This window comes from Rhipicephalus sanguineus, chromosome 1 (genome assembly GCF_013339695.2).
Source record: "Rhipicephalus sanguineus isolate Rsan-2018 chromosome 1, BIME_Rsan_1.4, whole genome shotgun sequence".
NCBI lineage: Eukaryota > Metazoa > Arthropoda > Arachnida > Ixodida > Ixodidae > Rhipicephalus > Rhipicephalus sanguineus.
The window spans coordinates 86,931,286-86,939,995 of NC_051176.1; positions in this window are offsets into that span (position 1 = coordinate 86,931,286).

Below are 8,710 nucleotides of genomic sequence, written 5' to 3' on the forward strand. Positions count from 1 at the left end.
TGGAGGTTTGGAGGATGGAAAGGAGGAGCTGGGGTAAAGCGTAGCGTAGCCATGTATAATATAGTACGGCAAGAGGGTGAGAGAGAAGAGTGAGTGTGAGGAGGAGAGAAAGGTGGAAGGGAGAGGATAAAGCATATGACAGCCATGTATGGCGTCACGCAGGCAAAACCGTGTATAGCGCAGCCATGTATAGCATAGGCATGTATATTAGGCGTATAGTTTAGCAAGGGGGTCGGAAAGGGAAGTGAGGGTGAGGAGGAAGGAAGTAGGATGGGGAAGGTAATGCATAGCATAGACATGTGTAGTACAGTATAGCAAAGGGTGGGAAAGGGCAGGGATAAGTGATGTAGTGGCGAGGAGGACGGAAAGGAGAAGGGGAGTGTAGATCATAGCATAGCGTGTATAGTAATGTATAGCAAGGGGTCGGAAAGGGAAGTGAGGGTGAATGAAATGCAAAGGAGGAGGTGGAGGGTAGAGCTTATCATAGCCGTGTATAGTATAGTATAGCGAGGGAGTGGAAAAGGGAAGTGAGGCTGACGAGAAAGGGAAAGGAGGAGGGAAAGGTAAAGGATAGCATAACCATGTGTAGCACAGTATACCAACGGTGGGAAAGGGGGTGATGGTGAGGAGGAGGGGAGGGGAGGGCATAGCATAGCCGTGTATGATAATGTATAGCAAGGGGTCGGAAAGGGAAGTGAGGGTGAGGAGAATGCAAAAGATGAGGTGGAGTGTAGAGCATATCATAGCCGTGTATAGTAAGTATAGAAAGGGGGCAGGAAAGGGAAGTGAGTGTGAGGAAGAGGTAAAGGAGGAGGGGAGGGTAGAGCATAGCATAGCCGATTATAGTAAAGTATAGCAAGGGGTTGGGAAGGGAAGTGAGGGTGAGGAGGATGCAATGGAGGAGGGGTGGGTAAAGCATAGCGTAACCGTGTATACTATAGTATAGCGAGGGAGTGGAATAGGGAAGTGAGAATGAGGAGGAAGGAAAGGAGGAGGGAAAGGTAAAGCATAGCCCAGCCATGTGTAACACAGTATAGCAAGCGGTGGAAAATGGGGGTGAGGGTGAGGAGAAGGGAAAGGAGGGGGTGGGTAAGGCATAGCATAGCCATGTCTAGCAAGGGTTGGGAAAGGAAGTGAGGGTAAGGAGGAGGGATTAGTGGAGAGTGAGGCTACAGCATAGCATAGCCGTGTTTGTACGGTATAGCAAGAGGGTGGGAAAGGAAAGTGACTGTGAGGAGGAGGGGGAGGGTAAAGTATAGCATAGCCGTGTGTAGTATATTATAGCAATAGGGTGAAAAAGGGAAGTGAGGCTGAGGAGAAATGATGTGAGGGTGAGGAAGAGGGAAATGAGCAGGGCAGAAGGCGCCACTGAATCACAAATGAAGCTTAGAATAACAGAGAGCTGAGCTAGTTGGTAAGTATTCATTCTAAAAAGACAAGACGTGCAAACAAGGACACAAGAAAGAAGTTCTTCTTGTTCTTCTTTCTTCTTTCTTGTGTCCTTGTTTGCAAACAAGGACACAAGAAAGAAGTTCTTCTTGTTCTTCTTTCTTCTTTCTTGTGTCCTTGTTTGCACGCCCTGTCTTTTTAGCACAAATGAAGGTTTCCTTTCCCATCATGTACGCCGAGCAGGCTGCGCATTTGGCCCGTGAATGCGAGCGTCGCTGCAGGGCAGTCGATGCAGTGCTCCACACTTCCTACAGCTTTCACGTTGAGTGAAACATTCTGCGTGTTTATTTTGGTAGTCTTCTTCAGGACCATTTTGGTACTCTGTTGCAATTAAGTGCTCGTCATTACACACATTACCACGCTCTGTCAACTACGCCGTGATGCTGGTAGAGCATTATGAAAAGCGCACTAAGAGTGAGTTGTGACAACTGAAGCCAAATTTTATATTTGTGCATGACTTTTGCGAGATTTACCACAGGAATTTAATTCTTCGTGCGGATTTTAAATTATTTGTTGTACTTATGAAATCGTTCCTGGTATTCCCATTGTAGCTGTGATCGTTCCCATGGTAGCTGCGATCGTTCAGCTACCATGGGAATGATGGGTAGTACACAAATTTGCCTAGTCTTCGTGCTTGCGGCTTCAAACGTACTTGCGGCTTTGTTTATTGCTGTGTTTTGGCGTTCGTTTCGGATAAAAGAATAGACCGTTGTGAACTTCGTGACCAGGTTTGATTTGGTGAGCGTAAAAAAGTTAAAGTGGTGAAGTGGAACTGATGATTTTTGCTGAACTTTGTTTTGCGACAAAGCGGATGCAGGCGACGCGCAGCGAAATGGAGCCGAAAGAACGAAGTTTAGACAAATTTGTGTACCACCCATCATTCCCATGCTGCCTGAAGAGTCATGCGTTGCAGTTCCCATAGACACTAGCGCCAGAGTTCCCTCTAGTAAGTATTGTAGGAAACTCTATGGATCGGTAGCCGAGGCTCCCGAGAACACGCGAGCCAAACATTATAGCGCAGCACGCGGCCTGGGATTTACAACAGATTCGCAAAGTCAGCTAAAAACCGCTTCCTCTTCTCTCGACAAATGATGCTATTTAGTCAAAATCGCTGCGTCATTGAATCAAGTTCCACGCCATTGGCTGATTTGAAAATTGCGCGCTCGGTAGTTACTGCGGCCGCCACGTGTGGCCGCCACTTACCCGCGTGCGCGCGATCGTACTGACTGTTTTTCTCGTACTGTAGAAACTGACTGTTTTTCTCGTACTGTGACTACTGTTTTTCTCGTACTGTAGAAAAAAAAAGTGCTCAATGTCACCAGTGCTGGGCAGTATTGAAGATACATGTATCTTAGATGGTATCTTAGACACTCGCTGGGTATCTCGTATCTGTAGCGCGATACGTCTCGCAAGACCTGTATCAGTATCTGTATTTCCGATACATTGAAGAATGTATCGTGTATCTTAAGATACAAGATACTGCGATCGCATCACCACCGGGCGAAACAATAAACGTTGGCTGAACTCCGCTTCTCAAGCTGGTACTGCTGCCACTGTCACCAGAATAAAACAAAAGGCTGTGACATATTATTTTACCTTTACGCCAGAGTTATCTAGCGAGGATAGACGAAGAGTGGAGCAGAGTCACGTGGTGGCGCTCGCATCATCTCGAGAGACAAGCACGCGAACGTCTATGCCTAGCCGACATTTTCTTTCTTCACTTTTTTTCTTTTCTTTTTAGTTGTGTCAGTGCTTGGCACTTAGCCCTTCCTATTACGCGTAATCCAATGCATGCGGCGTCTTTCGCACACATCCTGATGCCGCTGTAGTGTCGTTGTCAAAGTTTATCTTGCGTGGTGCTTCATTACAACGTCTGAATGATGCAAGAATGGGCGGTTGCTTTGCGTATCGTGGCTTTCACACATCGGCGATTTGAAGAATTTCGCGGATGTAAGTTTGGCTTACATGCAATGATATTGGCTTATAGGGAAATAACATTCTAACAGCTATAGCACCGTCCACAGGTATTGATGCTGGATCTAACATAACAGGCATCCACCTAACCAAAGATATGATGGCGTACGTCTCTGCTTTTATTCAAAGAGTTCTAAGATCATAATTAAAATCATAAGTACAAAAACATAAAAGATCATAAGCACAAGAAATCATAATCAGTTCTTTTTTAGCTGTCCATTTCCATTCCATACATTACCTATGTCTCTATATCGTTTCTTTTTCGGTCTGCTTACTGCGATATGTCTTTAACGTGCTGCCAAGGTAAGCTCTTTGCTTTATTCTTACTTTTGAACTGTCTGCGTCATTTGTGGTATTGTTTACATACTTATATTCCACTTGAATTTACTGTCATGTAAAGGCGATGGTGAAAACAAATATATAATTATCCGGGCATGCCTTAAGTATACAGTAACAAATTCTGCTTACTGCTAAGTAAATTAGCGAAATTCGTTTTTCATTATAATAGCCATCTTAAAGTTGTTAGCAAAGGGATTCGAGAAACCAAATGCTCCGTTTTTATCATGAGCGTCCCGACGAGCCGTTTTACGCTCTTTTCCATAGGCACTGGAATTTCTATGGTCTTATCTTAAATGCCTAATTGTCATACCTACCAGGGGTTACTCGCCGAGGTGGTCTAGTGGTTATGGTGCTTCACTGCTGTCCCGAAGGTCGCGGCGGCCGCATTTCGATGGAGGGAAAATGCTCGAGGCCCGTGCGCCTATATTGAGGTTTTAGAACCCCAGGTCGTTGAAATTTCCGGAGCCCTCCATTACAGCGTCTCTCATAATCATATCGTGGTTTTGCGACGCAAAACGCAACAATTATTCTTAATCATATTATTAGCTCCTAAATATATCACTAGTTCTTGGGGTGGCCGTCTGTATCGTGTTTCTTTAATTATTCGATATACTTGATACGGAACCGCTTTTCTATTTTACTTAGATATAATTGTTTTCCTGTTTACTGTTCCTAATCACCAGGTAATATGTGAATGTGAATGTTCTTTATTGCACATATATCTTTTACAAAACAAGCACAAACTGTAGGGTCCCATAGCCGAAGGCTAGTGCGGGTCCCATTGAAGTATACATAACTGAAACTGTAATACTTATAAATAAAATAAATAGAAGTAAACAACTCAAATGTGATATTTTCATACAAGAAGTAATGTTTTTCTGCTAACAATAGTCGCTTGAATTCGATTGAAGAAAGAGGAAAGAGAAGTACATAACTTGCATTAAACACAGAAACTTGGTTATTAGCGGCGTACAGAACTGTAGAATGGGTCTTGTAGATGCAAGTATCAAATATAGCTTAATTAGGAGAACAAGGGTGTTGCGACATCTTTCAATGAAAGCACAAAACACATAAAGGGCAATATATATACATGATGAAAAATTACAGCCCAAAGTATATCAGTCACTCAGGCAGAGAAAAACACTTCAAAGTAGTATTTCTTCAGGGATCTGGAAAAGTTCTGGGTATTCTTTATATAATGCGGTATGCCATTCCAAATTTTCACTCCGGTATATTGTAGTAGACGTTTGCTATATGCGTTTTTTGTGGGAGGTATATTAAAGTTGTTAAAAGTTTGGTTCCTAGTTAGGCGTCGGGGGATACACAGTAATGAAATAGGGAATGGTTCATTGTTTCTAACGACACTGTTAATACATGTAGCTAATCTTAGTTCGCGCACATAATCAAACGGCAAGATCTTTAACCTAGAAAACAGTGGTTTGCTATGTTCGTAGTAATGTGAGCAAGTTATCGTGCGTATAGCCCGTTTTTGCAGCCGTCGTACAGGCTCAAGATAAGAGTCATACGTCGAACCCCAGGACTCTACGCAGTACAGAAGGTGGCAGTTAACTAAGGCAAAATACAAAATGCGCAAAATTGCAGTATCAAAATATTCACGAGCTTGCAAAAGGGCGTAACAACTCGAAGCTAGTTTCGAGCTGACTGCATCTATTTGAGCCTGCCAATTTAAACAGCTGTCCAGAACAACACCAAGGTAAGTAAAATAATCAGTACATTCCAGGGAGCAATTATTGATGTAGAGTTGTATATCATGTGGAGTAGGATTTGTACGGGAGTGGAATAACATATATTTCGTTTTTTTTTCATTGATCGTAAGCCTGTTAGCTGCAAACCAATCGGCCAGCTTCGCTAGTTCGGTATTCATTTGTTCTTCTATGTTTGACAGATTTTTGCCAGTAATAATTAGGGCAGTATCATCAGCATACATAAGCATCTCGGCAGTTGTTAATACTAGAGGCAAATCATTTATGTATAGCAAGTAAAGTAACGGACCTAATACGGAACCTTGCGGCACACCTGTTTGTATGGACTGGAGAGAAGAAGTAATGTTATTGATAGTTACCATCTGTTGTCGACCTTGAAGGTAACTCTGGAAAAAATTCCACATAGTGTTGCGAAAACCATATTTGCGTAATTTGTAAAGTAAGATGTCATGGTCTACTGTATCGAACGCTTTTCTGAGGTCTAGAAAAACTACTGCGGCAAATTTGTTATCTTGGAGGGCTGTATTTAAAACTTGGCTTAATGTTAACACTGCTGTACTTGTAGAGCGCATTGGCCGGAAGCCATGTTGGTGCGGACATAGCACATGATATTTGCTCAAAAAAGATAGCATACGTTTCGAAATTATTTTTTCGAAGATATTATTAAGAACACTCAGTACAGAGATCGGGCGGTAGCAAGAAGGATCAGACCTATCTCCCTCTTTGTATACAGGGGTGACTTTGGCTATCTTGAGTATTGATGGGTATTGACCGGCTTGTAATGAGTGGTTAAATAGGTTACATAATACTTCTCCAATTAAATCAATGTTCTCTTTTATAACTCGCGCTGGAATCTCGTCATGACCCGGCGCTTTGCTAATTACTAGTTTACTCACAATAAGCAGAATTTCTTTAATTTCTATGTTGTTTATAACGAAGCTATTTGGTAAGGAATTTGGTTCATACAGCGCTTTGTTAGGAATAGGCAGCATTTTGGCTAATGAAGGACCAACATTTGTAAAATAAGTATTAAAGTCATTGACAGTATCCTCAGTGACATTGTCAGGTAGCGTTTTTTCAGCACAAGTATGCCCAATTGCTTCGTTTATTATTTGCCAAGTTTTCCGCGAGTTACCGGAAGCTTGCTCAATAAGCTTCGAATAATAGTCTTTTTTACATTTACGCGACAAGGCTACCGATTTGTTACGAGCAGTTTTATACTCATGTAGTAGATGAGCATTGTTCTTATCGCGTTTTCATTTATGATGCCAGTACTCTTTAGCCTTCAGCGCCTCTACTAAACATTGGGTCATCCAAGGGCAGATTGGTGCTTCATACGAGCGTCTACGGATGACTTTTTTCGAGTTATGTAAGGATTTCGTAATAACATTAATTAGATTAGCAAATTCCTGGTCTACATCATCATGATAAATCTCGTGCCATCTAAAAGAACGTAAGAAATTACGAACCTTTAAGTAATCAATTCTATAAGAAGTAATATTTCTCTGATGATCTATTATAGGCCCTCCATCCACAGTGACAAAGGTTGGCATGTGATCAGTGACAGGCTCATTAAGAACACCTGCTGTTATGTTACTAGGAATATTTGTGAGGACATGGTCCAACATGGTTTCTGTTGTACTTGTCACTCGAGTAGGCGCAGTGATTAGATTGCGAAAATTATATGACTGTATTAGGTAAGCGTAATCTTTGTAACTACCACTAAATGCATCAATGTTATATCCCCAAGAATAATAACCCGAGTACGACCATTCTTCGCCAGGGTAGACAGAATGCCCTCAAGTTTATCAAAAAAAACAGCTAGTATCTGCATTTGGCGGCCGATACACCACACCAGCAACGACAGAGCATTCTATCTTTACAAAAAGTGCTTCAATATATGTCAGGCTGCATGTGAATTCAGATAGTACAGATAAGCGGAGTCCGTTCTTTACGAAAAAAGCAACGCCTCCACCGCGAATGTTAGATGCACGTGGCTGAGATATAATTTTATAGCCAGGTATGATAACTCTTTCATCCTTTCTCAGCCATGTTTCTGTAGCCGCTATTACGTCATACTGTTTGCCATGCCGTGAGATAGACGAGAGAAGAAGATTAAGATTTTTTCTTATACTGCGTGTGTTGCAGTGGAAAAGAGTTATATTTCCTTTCGGATTAAATGTGCCAGACTCAGCCATAAAAAAGGTTAGTTTATTTTATTAAGGTCATCAATACATGACACATGCAGTACTCGAGAGCTCTCACTTTTACGCATTAGTATCTTTCCATCGGATACCCATGCGAACTTCCAGTTCTTCTCTCGTTTTATCTGTATGGCTTTACCCAGCAAGACTTTGTTCTCTGCACACAAATGTTCGTTGACATACACCGGCGTGTTATTTTCAAAACCAAGCATTGAAGTGTTAAGGCGGTGCTTTTTAGCGGCTCTCAGAAAGTTGTCTCTGGAAGTCCGTGACAAAAATCGGACGACAATATTTGGGGGAGTGCCACTTTTTGTGGGAACGCGATGCGCAGCATCAATTTCTTTGTTGCAGTGTTCAATGCGCAAACATTTGGCAACCTTGTCAATCGTGTCGAGTATGTTTTCGTTTTCCACAAGCGGAACACCCTTCACTTCAACATTGTTTCTTCTTCCGTATTGCTTTAGTTCTGTTAGCTCTTTCCTAATTACCTGTATTTCACTGCTCAATTTCTTATTTGTTTCAGAGTCTCAAGATTATCTTTCTTTACTTCTGCTAATTCTTGTCGAAGCGACTTGAGTTCCTCCTTAAATTCTTCAAAACTCTTATTAAAAAAGGCCATTGACATCTTCACTGATGCCAGCTCAGCTTTTATGCCATTGTTCGAGGAATCAAGTTTCTTCATTTCTAACCTGAGATCGTTCATTGCACTGGTAAATTTAGTGGTCATTTCTAGTAACACTTTCACCACCTCCTTTATGCTGCCAGGGGCTTTATCACCCAAACGCCTTCGTGAAGGTCACTAACGCATCAGTGTCAGTGTCCTCCTCGTCACCCTTTCCCTTTCCAGCCATGGTAAGTGCACAGCACAACGTTAAAATGACAACATCAATAATGCACTGAAAACAGCGGTTGGCACCAGAGCAGACCCACAGCCTCTCTAGTCAAAGGTTTTAGTTCTTACATAGGTAATGATACAGGATGCCTACCTGCAGCAAAAACAGGACAGCGTTAGCGAGCGTG